Source organism: Mustelus asterias, chromosome 8, assembly GCF_964213995.1.
Source record: "Mustelus asterias chromosome 8, sMusAst1.hap1.1, whole genome shotgun sequence".
NCBI lineage: Eukaryota > Metazoa > Chordata > Chondrichthyes > Carcharhiniformes > Triakidae > Mustelus > Mustelus asterias.
Window position 1 is genome coordinate 35,646,170 of NC_135808.1, and position 9,450 is coordinate 35,655,619.

General features: G+C 44.7%; 1 protein-coding gene across 1 annotated transcript in view; it reads right to left on the reverse strand.

Annotated features, from left to right (window-relative positions):
* LOC144497031 (uncharacterized) overlaps positions 1-708 on the reverse strand; it is a 94,996-nt gene extending 94,288 nt beyond the window's left edge. The window contains exon 1 of the mRNA XM_078217747.1: positions 654-708. The gene's annotated coding sequence lies outside the window, so the exon portion shown is untranslated. The remainder of the gene's footprint in view (positions 1-653) is intronic.
* Positions 709-9,450: the final 8,742 nt, after the last annotated feature.

A 9,450-nucleotide genomic window follows, 5' to 3' on the forward strand; every position in this document is an offset into this window, starting at 1 on the left:
CTGTGTGAAAACATTATTACAGAACTCACACCGAAAGGGTTTCTCTCTCTGTGAGTGTGTTGATGGACCAGGAGATACACTGACTGTGTGAAAGCCTGGTCACACACCTCATCCCTGAATGGTTTCTCCCTGTGTGAATGCGTTTGTGCACAAGGAGGGTCGATAACTGTGAGAATGATTTGTTGCACATTTCACAGGTGAATGGTTTTTCCCCTGTGTGAATGAGTTGATGATTCACAGGTGTTGATGACTGTGCGAAACCTCAGTCGCATACTTCACACTTGAATGTTTTTTTCTTCCATGTGGCTGCCCTTGCGTTACCAGTTATACAACAGGTACATCATGTGTGTTGGGAGATTGTATGAGCCTGTGGAGCCGTCCTCACAGTTGACCAGCCTCTCCGCTGTAGGAGTGAGTCAGTGATTCATGAGGCTCGATGAATGATTGATTCTCTCACACTCACACTTCTTCCCAGCCTCACCCTGACCAATCACTCAGCCAAACCTTCAGAAAGGTTGGTTCTGATGGAAGGTTCCACACCACTGACCAGTTTCAGATCTGATGATATGTCAAAGCTCCCCTGACCCGATCAATTTCCAGATGATGGTTTCACTGCCCAACCTTCTCTGTGTTGAGCAATGCTGTGAAGGGACTGGATGTCTTCCCACAGTTGTGCAATTGTTCCTTGGGTGACAGTCAGGATCTATCTACGGTGTTTATCCTCTCTGCATTCTCTGGGGTAGTACGGTGCAATCCTTGTGTAAATCAGGAAAAGGAAACATGATTTCCTCTAACTCTCTTCTTGAAGGGGTGAGTCAGATGTGGGCTTCACTGACTATGACAGCATTTATTGCCCATCCCAAATTGGCCTTGAGAAGGTGTTGGTGAGCTGCGAGTGTAGTTACAACCACAATGCTGCTTGAGAGGGACTTCTAGGGTTTTGGCCCAGTGACAGTTAAGGAATGGTTATATATTTCTAAGTCAGGATGGTGTGTGACCTTGGAAAGGAAGTTGGAGATAGTGCTGCACTTGTGGAGAGGGTGCTAGTTTAGGTGGGGCCAGGGGTGGGGGGGGGGGGGGGGGGGGGGTGCGGGCGGTGAGGGTGCTGTAAAGGCAGCCATGGTGAGCCTGGGTATTGTAAACAGGCTGTGAATTCACTATGAGACCGATGCGTTCAGTTTTTAAAATGTTCATTCAATGGAGATTTTGAAATTTCTTCCCTTGTTTTCCAAAATTATTTGAAGAAAACACACTAAACAGAAAGTGCTGGAAGGTAAAGAAAAGATTGCTCCACTGTAGCTGATTGAAGGGTTCTGGTTTATCCTGGGAAATTAGATACACTGCACTCACTCAGACTGCACATCCCAAATTCAGCTATCAGACACACCACTGGGCAAAACTATCAAATCCAAGCCCAGGCTTTTGGGAAAGCCCCAGGCCTTCACGATCAATTTTTTAAAAGAACATTAAAAGACATTCCAGTCTGTATGTCTCTGCCCCTCCCAGATAATTACACCTCACCATAGAATCTTTACAGTACAAAAGGAGGCGATTTGACCAATCAGGTCTGCACGGACCCTTCAAAAGTGTGCTGCCAAGGTACCATTAACAGGTCTCCTGTCCCAGCGGAGGCCCAAATATCCTCGATCACTGCTACACAAATATCAAACATGCCAACTGCTCTATTGCTCATCCACACTTTGGCAAATCAGACCACAAGGCTGTGTTCCTGCTCCCGGCTTCCAAGCAAAAACCGAGGCAGGAGAATCCGATAAAGAAAGTTGTGCAATGTTGGTCTGAAGCAACAGATGATCTCCCACAGGACTGCTTAGAGTCGGTGGACTGGTCAATATTCAAGAACTCAGCGACTAACCTCAATGATTAAGCCACCACAGTAACAGACTTCATTCATAAGTCGTATAAGACTGTATGCCAAAGAAGCTAATCCGAGTGTTTCCCAACCAGAAACCATAGATGAAAAGGGACATCCACTGCCTACTGAAGTCCAAGTCTGAGGCATTCAAGTTGGGTGACCCTGACCTGTACAAGAAATCCAGATATGATCAATGGAGAACCATCAGAGATGCCAAGAGACATGACCGGACCAAGCTAGCCAAACGAACATCCATCGATTGTGGCAAGGTCTACACGACATAACAGGCTACAACTAGAATCACTGGCAACAATGCACCCCTCCCCAATGAGCTTGACGTTTTGAGCAGGAAGTCAACCAGTGGACATGATCCGCCCTGAAAGCCTCAGTCAAACTGGTATCCGAGGTCACCATCGCAAACGTCAAATCGGCCTTATTGAAAGTTAACACACGGAAAGCAACTGGTCCAGATGGGGTTTCCGGATGGGCACTCAGATCCAGCACAGACCAGCTGGTGAGGTACTCGCAGACATCTTTAACCTCTCCTTACTCTGATCTGAAGTCCCTATCCGCTTTAAGAAGATGACCATCATCCCGGTACCAAAGAAAAGCCAGGCAGCGTGCCTGAATGACTACCGCCCAGTGGCTCTGACATTCATCATTATGAAATGCTTCGAAAGGTTAGTCATGGCACATATCAACTTCAGTCTCCCAAATTGCCTGGATCTACTACAGTTTATCTATCATTGTAACAGCCAAGTTCCGCACACGTGAGGACGGCCTAAACCGGGATCTTGGGTTCATGTCACACTATCGGTAACCCCCACAGCTTGCCTCCTGGACTTGCAGAATCTCACTGGCTGTCCTGTCTGGAGACAATACACATTCCTTTAACCTGTGCCTAATGCTCCCTTCACTCACGTTGTCTGTATCTTTAAGACTTGATTAGCTGTAAAGATTCGCATTCTAATCAGTATTCTGTAACTTGATTTCTGTGTCTCTGTGCCCTGTTTGAGAGCACATTTCCACTCCATCTGACGAAGGAGCAGCGCTCCGAAAGCTAATGGTATTTGCTACCAAATAAACCTGTTGGACTTTAACTTGGTGTTGTTAAAACTCTTACTGTGTTTACCCCAGTCCAATGCCGGCATCTCCACATCATGTCAAAGGCTGCAGAGGGGTTGCTTCTCTCACCACAGATGTTTCCTGACCTGAGGATTTCCAGCATTTTCTGAATCTTTATATCAGATTTCCAGCTGGATCGAGTGGATGTGGAGAGGATGTTTCCACTAGTAGGAAAAACTAGAACCAGAGAGCACAACCTCAGGCTAAAGGGACGTCCCTTTAAAACGGAGATGAGGAGGAATTTCTTCAGCCAGAATCTGTGGAACTCTGTCGCAGAAGGCTGTGGAGGCCACGTCATTGAGTGTCTTTAAGACAGAGATAGATAGGTTCTTGATTAATAAGGGGATCAGGGGTTATGGGGAAAAGGCATAACCCCCGATTCTGTCCCATTAGATTCCAATGTGTACTTTAGGGAAGTGTAGACCATGGGCTGATTTGATGGAGGTTTGAAAATAACAACAGTTTGTCATCATGACTTCATGTGGATAAATTATTTCAACTGGAGAGGTTAGGGAGGACCAAAGGTCAAATTTACAAGTTGTGCAAGAGCAGAACTACAGATTCATCAATCATTTAAAAATAACAAAGCAGCTCAACAAAGACATTTTATTTTTTAAAAAAATCAAACAACACTGAGGTCCATTTTTGGAGGAATAGAACTGAAAAGCAGAGAAGTGATGTTGAACTTGTCTGGAACCTAGTTCAGATCACACTTGGAGAGCTGTGCACAGTTCAGATCAACATATTGAAAAACGACAGAGAGGAACTGGAGAAGTTGCAAAAAACATTGGTTAGGATGACATTGAGAATTGTGAGATTATAAACTATCAGGAAAGATTGAGCAGGCAAACACTCTTTTCCATAGAACAGAAAAGGCTGATGGGACATCATAGAAATATTTGAAGTGATGAATTATAAGGTTAAGAATTAGAGGGAAAATTGAGAGAAGCTGTTTCCATTTGTGGGAGAACATAAAACTAGGGACCAAAAATATAAGATGGTCAATAACAAATCTAATGAGGAATTCAGGAGAAACTTATTTCCTAAGAAAATGATTGGAATGTGGAACTTGCTCCACATGGAATGTTTGAGGCAAATAGTTGTGATGTATTTGATGGGAAGCCAAGTAAGTAGATGAGGGAGAAAAGAATAGAAGGATCTGCTGATAGGGTGAGATAAAATAGGTAGGGAGAAAACTCATGTGGGGCATAAGCACCAGTAGAAAGCAGATGGGCCAAATAAGACCATAAGACATAGGAGCAGAATTAGGCCACTCAGCCCATCGAGTCTGCTCCACCATTCAATCATAGCTGATATTTTTATCATCCCCATTCTCCTGCCTTTTCCGCATAACCCCTGATCCCCTTATTAATCAAGAATCTGTCTATCTCTGTCTTAAAGACACTCAATGACCTGGCCTCCACAGCCTTCTGCGGCAAAGAGTTCCACAGACTCACCACTCTCTGGCTGAAGAAATTCCTCCTCATATCTGTTTTAAAGGGACGTCTCTTTAGCCTGAAGTTGTGCCCTCTGGTTCTAGTTTTTCCTACTAGTGGAAACATCCTACCCACATCCACTCTATCCAGGCCTCGCAGTATCCTGCAAGTTTCAATAAGATCCCCCCTCATCCTTCTAAACTCCAACAAGTACAGACCCAGAGTCCTCAACCGTCCCTCATACGACAAGCTCTTCATTCCGGGGATCATTCTTGTGAACCTCCTCTGGACCCTTTCCAAGGCCAGCACATCCTTCCTTAGGTATGTGGCCCAAAACTGCTCACAGTACTCCAAATGGAGTCTGACCAGAGCCCTACACAGCCTCGGAAGTACATCCCTGCTCTTGTATTCTAGCCCTCTTGACATGAATGCTAACATTGCATTTGCCTTCCTAACTGCCGACTGAACCTGCACGTTAACCTTAAGAGAATCTTGAACAATGACTCCCAAGTCCCTTTGTGTTTCTGATTTCCTAAGCATTTTCCCATTTAGAAAAAAGTCTATGCCTCCATTCCTCCTTCCAAGGTGCATAACCTCACACTTTTCCACATTGTATTCCATCTGCCACTTCTTTGCCCACTCTCCTAACCTGTCCAAGTCCTTCTGCAGCTCCCCTGCTTCCTCACTACTACCTGTCCCTCTACCTATCTTTGTATCATCTGCAAACTTAGCAACAGTGCCTTCAGTTCCTTCCTCCAAATCGTTAATGTATATTCTGAAAAGTTGTGGTCCCAGCACTGACCCCTGAGGCACACCACTAGTCACCTGCTGCCATCCTGAAAAATACCCCTTTATCCCCACTCTCTGCCTTCTGCCAGTCAGCCAATCCTCTATCCATGCCAGGATCTTACCTTTAACACCATGGGCACTTAACTTATTTAACAGTCTCCTATGCGTCACCTTGTCAAAGGCCTTCTGGAAATCTAAATAAATCACATCCACTGACTCTCCTTTATCTAACTTCCTTGTTACCTCCTCAAAGAACTCTAACAGATTTGTCAGATATGACCTCCCCTTGACAAAGCCGTGCTGACTTAGTCCTCCTTTATCATCCACTTCCAAGTACTCTGCGATCTCATCTCTAATAATGGGCTTTAACATCTTGCCAATGACTGAAGTCAGGCTAACCGGCCTATATTTCCCATCTGCTGCCTCCCTCCCTTCTTAAACAGCAGTGTTACATTAGCTACTTTCCAGTCCTCTGGTACCCTCCCTGCCTCCAGTGATGCCTGAAAGATCACCACCAATGCCTCCACAATTTCCTCAGCTATCTCTTTTAGAAACCTGGAATGTAGTCCATCCGGTTCAGGTGATTTATCCATCTTCGGTTTCCCCAGAACCTTCTCCTTAGTGATGGCCACTACACTCACCTGTGCCCCCTGACTCTCCTGGATCTCTGGCATCCCACTGGTGTCTTTCATCAGGAAGACTGATGCAAAGTAACTATTCAGTTCCTCTGCCATTGCTTTGTTTCCTATTATTACTTCTCCAGTCTCATTTTCCAGTGGTCCAATGGCTATTTTTGCCTCTCTGTTACCTTTCATATATTAAAAAAACTCTTCCTATCTTCTTTTATATTACTAGCTAGCTTACACTCATATTTCATCTTCTCCCCCCTTATTGCTTTTTTAGTTGTCCTCTGCTCGCTTTTAAAGGCTTCCCAATCCTCTGGCTTCCCACTCATCCTTGCCACTTTGTATGCTTTTTCTTTTGCTTTTATGCTGTCCTTGACTTCCCTCGTCAGCCATGGATGCCTCATCCTCCCCTTAGCATGTTTCCTCCTCCTTGGGATGAATCTCTGTTGTGCCTTCTGAATAACTTTCAAAAACTCCTGCCATTGCTGTTCCACTGTCTTCCCTGCTAGGCTCCCTTTCCAATCAACCCTGGCCAGCTCCTCCCTCATGCCTTTGTAGTTATCTTTATTTAATTGTAATACTGTTATGTCTGATTCCAGCTTCTCCCTCTCAAACTGCAGCGTAAATTCTATCATATTGTGGTCACTGCTCCCGAAGGGTTCCTTCACCTTAAGTTCTCTAATCAAGTCTGCCTCATTACACATCACCAAATCCAGAATTGCCTGTTCCCTAGTAGGCTCTGTCACAAGCTGCTCCAAAAACCATCTCTTAGACATTCCACAAATTCATTTTCTTGGGATCCACTACCTACCTGATTTTCCCAGTCCACCTGCATATTGAAGTCCCCCATGATTATTGTAACATTGCCTTTTCTATCTCCTGATTTATTTTCTGCCCCACATCCTGACTACTGATAGGGGGCCTGTACATAACTCCCATCAGGGTCTTTATTCCTTTGCGATTCCTCAACTCTACCCACAGAGATTCTATGCCTTCTGATCCTATATCACTTCTTGCTATCGATTTAACTTCATTCCTTACTAACAATGCAACCCCACCCCATTTTCCCATCTGCCTGTCCTTCTGATAGGACACGTATTTAGATCAGAGCCCTGATCCCCTTGCAGCCACGTCTCTGTGATGCCCACAACATCGTAGTGGCCAATTTCAATGTGCACAGCAAGCTCATTTACCTTGTTCCGTATACTGCGCGCATTTAGGTACAACACCCTCAGTCCTGCATTGACCACCTCCATTCTCATACTTGTCACCTTTTGTTGCTCTGCTTGAGGTTAGATTCCTGCCACCTTCTATACTCTCTGTTCTATTATGTGGTATGGAAACTTTACTAACCTCTCCTGAGCCCTCAGCTCCATTAACCTGCACTTCTACCCTCTCCTTTAACTTTGATTTTCTAATTCTCCATACAAGTGAACTCTCTACCCCACTATTTAGTTTAAAGCCCTATCTACGGCCGTAGTTATATGGTCTGATTCAGTGCTTTAAAAACTGGAATCAAAATTTTATAAATGCGAGGAGTACTCAGCAGGTCAGGCAACATCTCTGGAGGGAAACAGAGTTAACATTTCAGCTCGAGATGATCTTTCAGCAGAAACTAGGTCTGATATCAAGTGGCTTTTTTATTGTCAGAGCGCAACCTCCACTCACCAAGTCTGACACCTCTCCCTCACCAGCCCCTCACACTCCTGATTCTCCCAGCTAATGCTACCCACAGCAGCATATCTGACCACCCCTCCACCACTCATACAAGCGTATGAATTAGAAGTAGGCCACTCAGCCCTTTGTGCCTGCTTCACCATTCAATAAGATCATTTCCGTTTCTCTCCAATAACCTTTTATTCCTGATCAAGAATCTATCACTGCCATAAAAATATTCACCACATTCTAAGAGAAAAAAATCATTTTCATCTCCATCTTAAATAGGTGACCCCTTTTTAAACCAGGGCCCCTAATTCTAGATTGTCCAACAAGAGGAAACATCCTCTCCACATCCACCCTGTTAAGACCCCTCAGGATCCAGTATGCTTCAATTAAGTCACCTCTCACGCTTGTAAACTCTACTGGGTACAAGCCTAGCCTGTCCAACCTTTCCTCATTACACGAGCTACCCATTCTAAATGTTACACTAGTAAACCTTCTCCGAACTGCTTCTAACACATTTATATCTTTCCTTAAAAAAGGAGACCAGTACTGTACACAATACCCAGATGTGGTCTCACTGATGCCCTGTATAACTAAATTATAACTGGCCTCACAGTAAATGGTAGCATTCCAAATTACACAGCAGAGAGGTAATCAGGAGACTTCTGGGATAATTGGTAAATTTTATTTCCTCAGAATTGGTCACCCTGGAGTTAACATCTGAATCACAGTTTCTCCCACAGCACAGAGTAAGCCCAAGTCACAGTGTTACTCCTCAAGCACCGGGTGAATCCTAGAGTCATGATGTGGAGATGCCGGCGTTGGACTGGGGTAAACACAGTAAGTAGTCTAACAACACCAGGTTAATGTCCAACAGGTTTATTTGGTAGCAAACATAAGGCATAACTATAGGGTTCATGGTGGGAGATATAGGAAGGATGTCCGAGGTAGGTTTTTTATTCAGAGAGTGGTTGGGGTGTGGAATGGACTGCCTGCAGGGATAGTGGAGTCAGACACTTTAGGAACATTTAAGAAGCTATTGGATAGGCACATGGAGCACTTCAGGATGATAGGGAGGAAATAGCTTGATCTGGGTTTCAGACAAAGCTCGGCACAACAACGTGGGCCGAAGGGCCTGTTCTGTGCTGTATTGTTCTATGTTCTATGTTCTTTCAAACGCCACTAGCTTTCGGAGCGCTGCTGGACGGCCTCAACCGGGATCTTGGGTTCATGTCACACTATCTGTAACTCCCACAACTTGCCTGGACTTGCAAAATCTCACTGGCTGTCCTGTCTGGAGATAATACACGTCTTTTTAACCTGTGCTAATGCTCCCTCCACTCACATTGTCTGTACCTTTAAGACATGATTAGCTGTAAAGACTCGCATTCCATTCATTATTCGGTAAATTGAGATTGTGTCTTTATATGCCCTGTTTACTGGGTATGAGCAGATCTCCCACTCACCTGACGAAGGAGCAGTGCTCCGAAAGCTAGTGGCGTTTGCTACCAAATAAACCTGTTGGACTTTAACCTGGTGTTGTTAGACTCCTTACTGTGAATCCTAGAGCACAGACACACTCCCAAAATCACTTCCTACATCTGAGTTTTACTCCCTAATTCATGTTATTAATCCCAAAGACACAGAATTACTTCTCAAACAATGGTTTAATCTTCACTGCCAATCCCTTTCTCTCTCCAGTGTCTCTCTTTTACCAGGGGAACAGCAGTTGCAATAAGTGAGGTTTTATTCAGATGGGACAATGACAAGTTTAAATCCCCACCTGATCTGCTGCTCAAAGTCGCCTCCGTTTCACCGGTCAGTTTCCCAAGCTTTAGGAAACTCATGTTACTCCAGAAATATTAGGATTGGCTGTGAGAGACTTCAATCAGAGAGCCCACCCACTCTGCCCATTCTCTCCTCTTCCTCTTTCACAGCT